An 8,610-nucleotide genomic window follows, 5' to 3' on the forward strand; every position below is an offset into this window, starting at 1 on the left:
ACTAGGGTACAGGGAGATGATGGAGTAGAGGAGATGGGGATGTCCACTAGAATACAGGGAGATGATGGAGTAGAGGAGATGGGGATGTCCACTAGGGTACAGGGAGATGATGGAGTAGAGGAGATGGGGATGTCCACTAGGTACAGGGAGATGATGGAGTAGAGGAGATGGGGATGTCCACTAGGTACAGGATGACATGGAGTAGAGGATGGGATGTCCACTAGGGTACAGGAGACATGGAGTAGAGGAGTTGGGGATGTCCACTAGGTACAGGGAGATGATGGAGTAGAGGAGATGGGGATGTCCACTAGGGTACAGGGAGATGATGGAGTAGAGGAGATGGGGATGTCCACTAGGGTACAGGGAGATGATGGGGTAGAGGAGATGGCGATGTCCACTAGAATACAGGGAGATGATGGAGTAGAGGAGATGGGGATGTCCACTAGGGTACAGGGAGATGATGGAGTAGAGGAGATGGGGATGTCCACTAGGGTACAGGGAGATGATGGAGTAGAGGAGATGGGGATGTCCACTAGAATACAGGGAGATGATGGAGTAGAGGAGATGGAGATGTCCACTAGGGTACAGGAGACATGGAGTAGAGGAGATGGAGATGTCCACTAGGGTACAGGAGACATGGAGTAGAGGAGATGGGGATGTCCACTAGGGTACAGGGAGATGATGGAGTAGAGGAGATGGAGATGTCCACTAGGGTACAGGGAGATGATGGAGTAGAGGAGATGGGGATGTCCACTAGGGTACAGGAGACATGGAGTAGATGAGAGGAGATGGGGATGTCCACTAGGGTACAGGAGATGATGGAGTAGAGGAGATGGGGATGTCCACTAGGGTACAGGGAGATGATGGAGTAGAGGAGATGGGGATGTCCACTAGAATACAGGGAGATGATGGAGTAGAGGAGATGGAGATGTCCACTAGAATACAGGGAGATGATGGAGTAGAGGAGATGGAGATGTCCACTAGGGTACAGGAGATGATGGAGTAGAGGAGATGGGGATGTCCACTAGGGTACAGGGAGATGATGGAGTAGAGGAGATGGAGTTGGGGATGTCCACTAGAATACAGGGAGACATGGAGTAGAGGAGATGGGGATGTCCACTAGGGTACAGGGAGATGATGGAGTAGAGGAGATGGGGATGTCCACTAGGGTACAGGAGATGGATGGAGGAGATGGAGATGGGGATGTCCACTAGAATACAGGGAGATGATGGAGTAGAGGAGATGGGGATGTCCACTAGGGTACAGGAGACATGGAGTAGAGGAGATGGAGATGGGGATGTCCACTAGAATACAGGGAGATGATGGAGTAGAGGAGATGGGGATGTCCACTAGGGTACAGGAGACATGGATGTCCACTAGAGGAGATGGAGATGGGGATGTCCACTAGGGTACAGGAGATGATGGAGTAGAGGAGATGGAGATGTCCACTAGGGTACAGGGAGATGATGGAGTAGAGGAGATGGGGATGTCCACTAGAATACAGGGAGATGATGGAGTAGAGGAGATGGAGATGTCCACTAGAATACAGGGAGATGATGGAGTAGAGGAGATGGAGATGTCCACTAGGGTACAGGAGACATGGAGTAGAGGAGATGGAGATGGGGATGTCCACTAGGGTACAGGAGATGATGGAGTAGAGGAGATGGAGATGTCCACTAGGGTACAGGGAGATGATGGAGTAGAGGAGATGGGGATGTCCACTAGAATACAGGGAGATGATGGAGTAGAGGAGATGGAGATGTCCACTAGAATACAGGGAGATGATGGAGTAGAGGAGATGGGGATGTCCACTAGGGTACAGGAGACATGGAGTAGAGGAGATGGAGATGGGGATGTCCACTAGGGTACAGGAGATGATGGAGTAGAGGAGATGGGGATGTCCACTAGGGTACAGGAGACATGGAGTAGAGGAGATGGAGATGGGGATGTCCACTAGAATACAGGAGACATGGAGTAGAGGAGATGGAGATGGGTGATGTCCACTAGGGTACAGGAGACATGGAGTAGAGGAGATGGAGATGGGGATGTCCACTAGGGTACAGGAGATGATGGAGTAGAGGAGATGGAGATGTCCACTAGGGTACAGGGAGATGATGGAGTAGAGGAGATGGGGATGTCCACTAGAATACAGGGAGATGATGGAGTAGAGGAGATGGAGATGTCCACTAGAATACAGGGAGATGATGGAGTAGAGGAGATGGAGATGTCCACTAGGGTACAGGAGACATGGAGTAGAGGTGATGGGGATGTCCACTAGGGTACAGGAGGAGATGATGGATGTCCACTAGTACAGGGAGAGATGGAGTAGAGGAGATGGGGATGTCCACTAGAATACAGGGAGACATGGAGTAGAGGAGATGGGGATGTCCACTAGGGTACAGGGAGATGATGGAGTAGAGGAGATGGGGATGTCCACTAGGGTACAGGAGACATGGATAGAGTAGAGATGGAGATGGAGATGTCCACTAGGGTACAGGAGACATGGAGTAGAGGAGATGGTGATGTCCACTAGGGTACAGGAGACATGGAGTAGAGGAGATGGAGATGTCCACTAGGGTACAGGAGACATGGAGTAGAGGAGATGGGGATGTCCACTAGGGTACAGGAGACATGGAGTAGAGGAGATGGAGATGTCCACTAGGGTACAGGAGAGATGGAGTAGAGGAGATGGAGATGTCCACTAGGGTACAGGGAGATGATGGAGTAGAGGAGATGGGGATGTCCACTAGAATACAGGGAGATGATGGAGTAGAGGAGATGGAGATGTCCACTAGGGTACAGGGAGATGATGGAGTAGAGGAGATGGAGATGTCCACTAGGGTACAGGAGACATGGAGTAGAGGCGATGGGGATGTCCACTAGGGTACAGGGAGATGATGGAGTAGAGGAGATGGAGTTGGGGATGTCCACTAGAATACAGGGAGACATGGAGTAGAGGAGATGGGGATGTCCACTAGGGTACAGGAGAGATGGAGTAGAGGAGATGGGGATGTCCACTAGGGTACAGGAGACATGGAGTAGAGGAGATGGAGATGGGGATGTCCACTAGAATACAGGGAGACATGGAGTAGAGGAGATGGGGATGTCCACTAGGGTACAGGGAGATGATGGATGATGGGATGTCCACTAGGGTACAGGGAGAGATGAGATGGGGATGTCCACTAGAATACAGGGAGATGATGGAGTAGAGGAGATGGGGATGTCCACTGGGGTACAGGGAGATGATGGGGTAGAGGAGATGGGGATGTCCACTAGAATACAGGGAGATGATGGAGTAGAGGAGATGGGGATGTCCACTGGGGTACAGGGAGATGATGGAGTCACCCAGGGGAGTGATGCAGGGGGAATTATGATTTTGTTCAACACACAGGTAACACACTCAATAGAACCAATCAGGTGAAAGCTATGATCCCTTATTGATGTCACTTGTTAAATCCACTTCAAATCAGTGCAGATGAAGGGGAGGAGACGGGTTAAAGAAGGATTTTTAAGCCTTGAGACATGGCTTGTGTATGTGTGCCATTGAGGGTGAATGGGCAAGACAAAATATTGAAGTCCCTTTGAACGGGGTATTGTAGTAGGTTCCAGACACACCGGTTTGTGTCAAGAACTGCAACGCTGCTGGGTTATTCACGCTCAACAGTTTCCCATGTGTATCAAGAATTGTTCATCCCCCAAACAGGAGTAGTACATGCGTAAAATCCCTGAGGAAGCCAAGCCAGTAGAAAAGCCATATTTCAACCGATACTGTCATAATTGTGTTGTTTGCTCTACAACCCTTTAGTTCATACGAAACCGTGATATACAACAAGGCATGACAACAAAAAGACAACAGTCACACAGTGGCAGAATAAATTCAACGACACCTACCTTTGTTTCATCACAAAACTGGAGAGCAACATCTGTCCGGTGAAGTCCACAAAGCAAATATTGCATGTAACAAACAGCATCTTCAAGTATGTTCATGTTTACTAAACATCTACTGATTTAGAACCACAGAGTTACCTCAAGTCAGCACAAAGACAACAGGAGCCTCCACTATTCCACAGAGAATTAAGTCAAAACCATAAATCCAAATGATAATCCCCATCCAAGGCTTAGGAAAGGGTCTATTTAGCAAACTAGCTACTGCAGGACACAAGCAGACCAGAAACAGACACGTTTTTATGAAAATTACGTTTAGCAAAGGAAGTGATTTGATTGGTCTGAAGCCAAATTCTAACCAGCTTCCCTTGGGAGGCATTTTGCTGCACCAGGACAACCCACAGTTGAGCTCAGATCAACGCTAATTGGCTAATTATTAATTTTGCTTGCTGGCATCAATCAATCAAACGCTACGGTGGCAACATGTTACACTCTTGGGCTACACATACTGAGACAGAGGGGCACTGTTTCCCTCGTTTGGATCACTTTGATGGAATTTATTTTTGAAAACACAGAGGGACAAAAGATAAATCATTTCTTTATTGTGTTTTTTTTATTGGTCAAATATTTGGGGAAGCCTGGCTTCGCTTGGCAGAATAGAATAACTTTTATTAAAAACAGAAATGGGGAACAACTATTGCTGCTCTGTGGAACGCTGGGTCTGTACATAGTCAGTGGAAGGCTACGAGGGGACTGGAACACTGGGTCTGTACATAGTCAGTGGAAGGCTACGAAGGGACTGGAACACTGGGTCTGTACATAGTCAGTGGAAGGCTACGAAGTGACTGGAACACTGGGTCTGTACATAGTCAGTGGAAGGCTACGAGGGGACTGGAACACTGGGTCTCTACATAGTCAGTGGAAGGCTACGAGGGGACTGGAACACTGGGTCTCTACATAGTCAGTGGAAGGCTACGAAGGGACTGGAACACTGGGTCTGTACATAGTCAGTGGAAGGCTACGAGGGGACTGGAACACTGGGTCTGTACATAGTCAGTGGAAGGCTACGAGGGGACTGGAACACTGGGTCTCTACATAGTCAGTGGAAGGCTACGAGGGGACTGGAACACTGGGTCTGTACATAGTCAGTGGAAGGCTACGAGGGGACTGGAACACTGGGTCTGTACATAGTCAGTGGAAGGCTACGAGGGGACTGGAACACTGGGTCTGTACATAGTCAGTGGAAGGCTACGAGGGGACTGGAACACTGGGTCTCTACATAGTCAGTGGAAGGCTACGAGGGGACTGGAACACTGGGTCTCTACATAGTCAGTGGAAGGCTACGAGGGGACTGGAACACTGGGTCTCTACATAGTCAGTGGAAGGCTACGAGGGGACTGGAACACTGGGTCTGTACATAGTCAGTGGAAGGCTACGAGGGGACTGGAACACTGGGTCTGTACATAGTCAGTGGAAGGCTACGAGGGGACTGGAACACTGGGTCTCTACATAGTCAGTGGAAGGCTACGAGGGGACTGGAACACTGGGTCTGTACATAGTCAGTGGAAGGCTACGAGGGGACTGGAACACTGTGTCTGTACATAGTCAGTGGAAGGCTACGAGGGGACTGGGACACTGGGTCTGTACATAGTCAGTGGAAGGCTACGAGGGGACTGGAACACTGGGTCTGTACATAGTCCGTGGAAGGCTACGAGGGGTCTATTTTGGGAGGTACACATGCAGCCAACCTCTTTGCAGTAGTACTGTAGATGTCATCACAGACTTAGATCCAGTGTCTTTCAGAGCATTCACAGTCAGCCTATTAAAACCACAAGGGAGCAGAGCCTAGTAAAACCACAAGGGAGCAAAGCCTAGTAAAACCACAAGGGAGAAGAGCCCACTAAAACCACAAGGGAGCAGAGCCCACTAAAACCACAAGGGAGCAGAGCCCACTAAAACCACAAGGGAGCAGAGCCCACTAAAACCACAAGGGAGCAGAGCCCACTAAAACCACAAGGGAGCAGAGCCGAGTAAAACCACAAGGGAGCAGAGCCCACTAAAACCACAAGGGAGCAGAGCCCACCAAAACCACAAGGGAGAAGAGCCTTGTAAATTACACGAGACCAATCAGTCCCATAGGTGGACTAAGAATAGTATGGAAAGCAATTGGCAATCAACTTGACCCAGAAAATATAAAAAACTATCGGCCTATATCGAATCTTCCATTCCTCTCAAAATTTTTAGAAAAGGCTGTTGCGCAGCAACTCACTGCCTTCCTGAAGACAAACAATGTATACGAAATGTTTCAGTCTGGTTTTAGACCCCATCATAGCACTGAGACTGCACTTGTGAAGGTGGTAAATGACCTTTTATTGGCATCAGACCGAGGCTCTGCATCTGTCCTTGTGCTCCTAGACCTTAGTGCTGCTTTTGATACCGTCGATCGCCACATTCTTTTGGAGAGATTGGAAACCCAAATTGGCCTACACGGACAAGTTCTGGCCTGGTTTAGATCTTATCTGTCGGAAAGATATCGGTTTGTCTCTGTGAATGATTTGTACTCTGACAAATCAACTGTAAATTTCGGTGTTCCTCAAGGTTCCGTTTTAGGACCACTATTGTTTTCACTATATATTTTACCTCTTGGGGATGTCATTCGAAAACATAATGTTAATTTTCACTGCTATGCGGATGACACACAGCTGTACATTTCAATGAAACATGGTGAAGCCCCAAAATTGCCCTCGCTAGAAGCATGTGTTTCAGACATAAGGAAGTGGATGGCTGCAAACTTTCTACATTTAAACTTAATGGTTGTACAGTCGTCTCAAATAAAACTGTGAAGGACCTCAGCGTTACTCTGGACCCTGATCGCTCTTTTGAAGAACATATCAAGACTGTTTCAAGGACAGCTTTTTTCCATCTACCTAACATTGCAAAAATCTGAAACTTTCTGTCCAAAAATGATGCAGAAAAATGTATCCATGCTTTTGTCATTTCTAGGTTAGACTACTGCAATGCTCTACTTTCCAGCTACCCGGATAAAGCACTAAATAAACTTCAGTTAGTGCTAAATACGGCTGCTAGAATCCTGACTAGAACCAAGCAATTTGATCATATTACTCCAGTGCTAGCCTCCCTACACTGGCTTCCTGTCAAGGCAAGGGCTGATGTGAAGGTTTTACTGCTGACCTACAAAGCATTACATGGGCTTGCTCCTACCTATCTCTCTGATTTGGTCCTGCCGTACATACCTACACGTACGCTACGGTCACAAGACGCAGGCCTCCTAATTGTCCCTAGAATTTCTAAGCAAACAGCTTGAGGCAGGGCTTTCTCCTATAGAGCTACATTTTTATGGAATGGTCTGCCTAACCATGTGAGAGACGCAAACTCGGTCTCAATCTTTAAGTCTTTACTGAAGACTCATCTCTTCAGTGGGTCATATGATTGAGTGTAGTCTGGTCCAGGAGTGTGAAGGTGAACGGAAAGGCTCTGGAGCAACGAATCGCCCTTGCTGTCTCTGCCTGGCCGGTGCCCCTCTTTCCACTGGGATTACAGGGGCTGAGTCACTGGCTTACTAGGGCTCTTTCATACCGTCCCTAGGGGTGGTGCGTCACTTGAGTGGGTTGAGTCACTGATGTGATCTTCCTGTCTGGGTTGGCGCCCCCCCTTGGGTTGTGCCGTGGCGGAGATTTTTGTGGGCTATACTCGGCCTTGTTTCAGGATGTTAAGTTGGTGGTTGAAGATATCCCTCTAGTGGTGTGGGGGCTGTGCTTTGGCAAACTGGGTGGGGTTATATCCTTCCTGTTTGGCCCTGTCCGGGGGTGTCAGCGGATGGGGCTACTGTGTCTCCTGACCCCTCCTGTCTCAGCCTCCAGTATTTATGCTGCAGTAGTTTATGGGTCGGGGGGCTAGGGTCAGTTTGTTATATCTGGAGTACTTCTCCTGTCCTATCCGGTGTCCTGTGTGAATTTAAGTATGCTCTTTCTCTTTCTCTCTTTCTTTCTCTATCTCGGAGGACCTGCGCCCTAGGACCATACCTCAGGACTACCTGACATGATGACTCTTTGCTGTCCCCAGTCCACCTGGCCGTGCTGCTGCTCCAGTTTCAACTGTTCTGCCTGTGATTATTATTATTTGACCATGCTGGTCATTTATGAACATTTGAACATCTTGGCCATGTTCTGTTATAATCTCCACCCGGCACAGCCAGAAGAGGACTGGCCACCCCACATAGCCTGCTTCCTCTCTAGGTTTCTTCCTAGGTTTTGGCCTTTCTAGGGAGTTTTTCCTAGCCACCGTGCTTCTACACCTGCATTGCTTGCTGTTTGGGGTTTTAGGCTGGGTTTCTGTATAGCACTTTGAGATATCAGCTGATGTACGAAGGGCTTTATAAATACATTTGATTTGATTTGAACTTTCTGGCTGACACATATCATCACAATAAGGAAGGTGTAAATTTGGCTGCACAAAACATTACAAAAAGACAAATTGGCATTCTTGTCTAATAAAAAAAAGACACATAAAAACAATAAAAAATATACAAATTATGAAAAATGGTTTGATGATTACAACGCCATAAGAAAAAACTTAAGAACCTATCCAACCAAAGAAAATAGAGAATCAGAATACCAGGATATGTGTCTTCAGTATTGGGTAACCCTAAAATAATACCACAGACGTTCAGAGAAAAGGAAGGACATCAGACACCAACTTAATGAA

This window comes from Oncorhynchus tshawytscha, linkage group LG10 (assembly GCF_018296145.1).
Source record: "Oncorhynchus tshawytscha isolate Ot180627B linkage group LG10, Otsh_v2.0, whole genome shotgun sequence".
NCBI classification, from domain to species: Eukaryota; Metazoa; Chordata; class Actinopteri; order Salmoniformes; family Salmonidae; genus Oncorhynchus; species Oncorhynchus tshawytscha.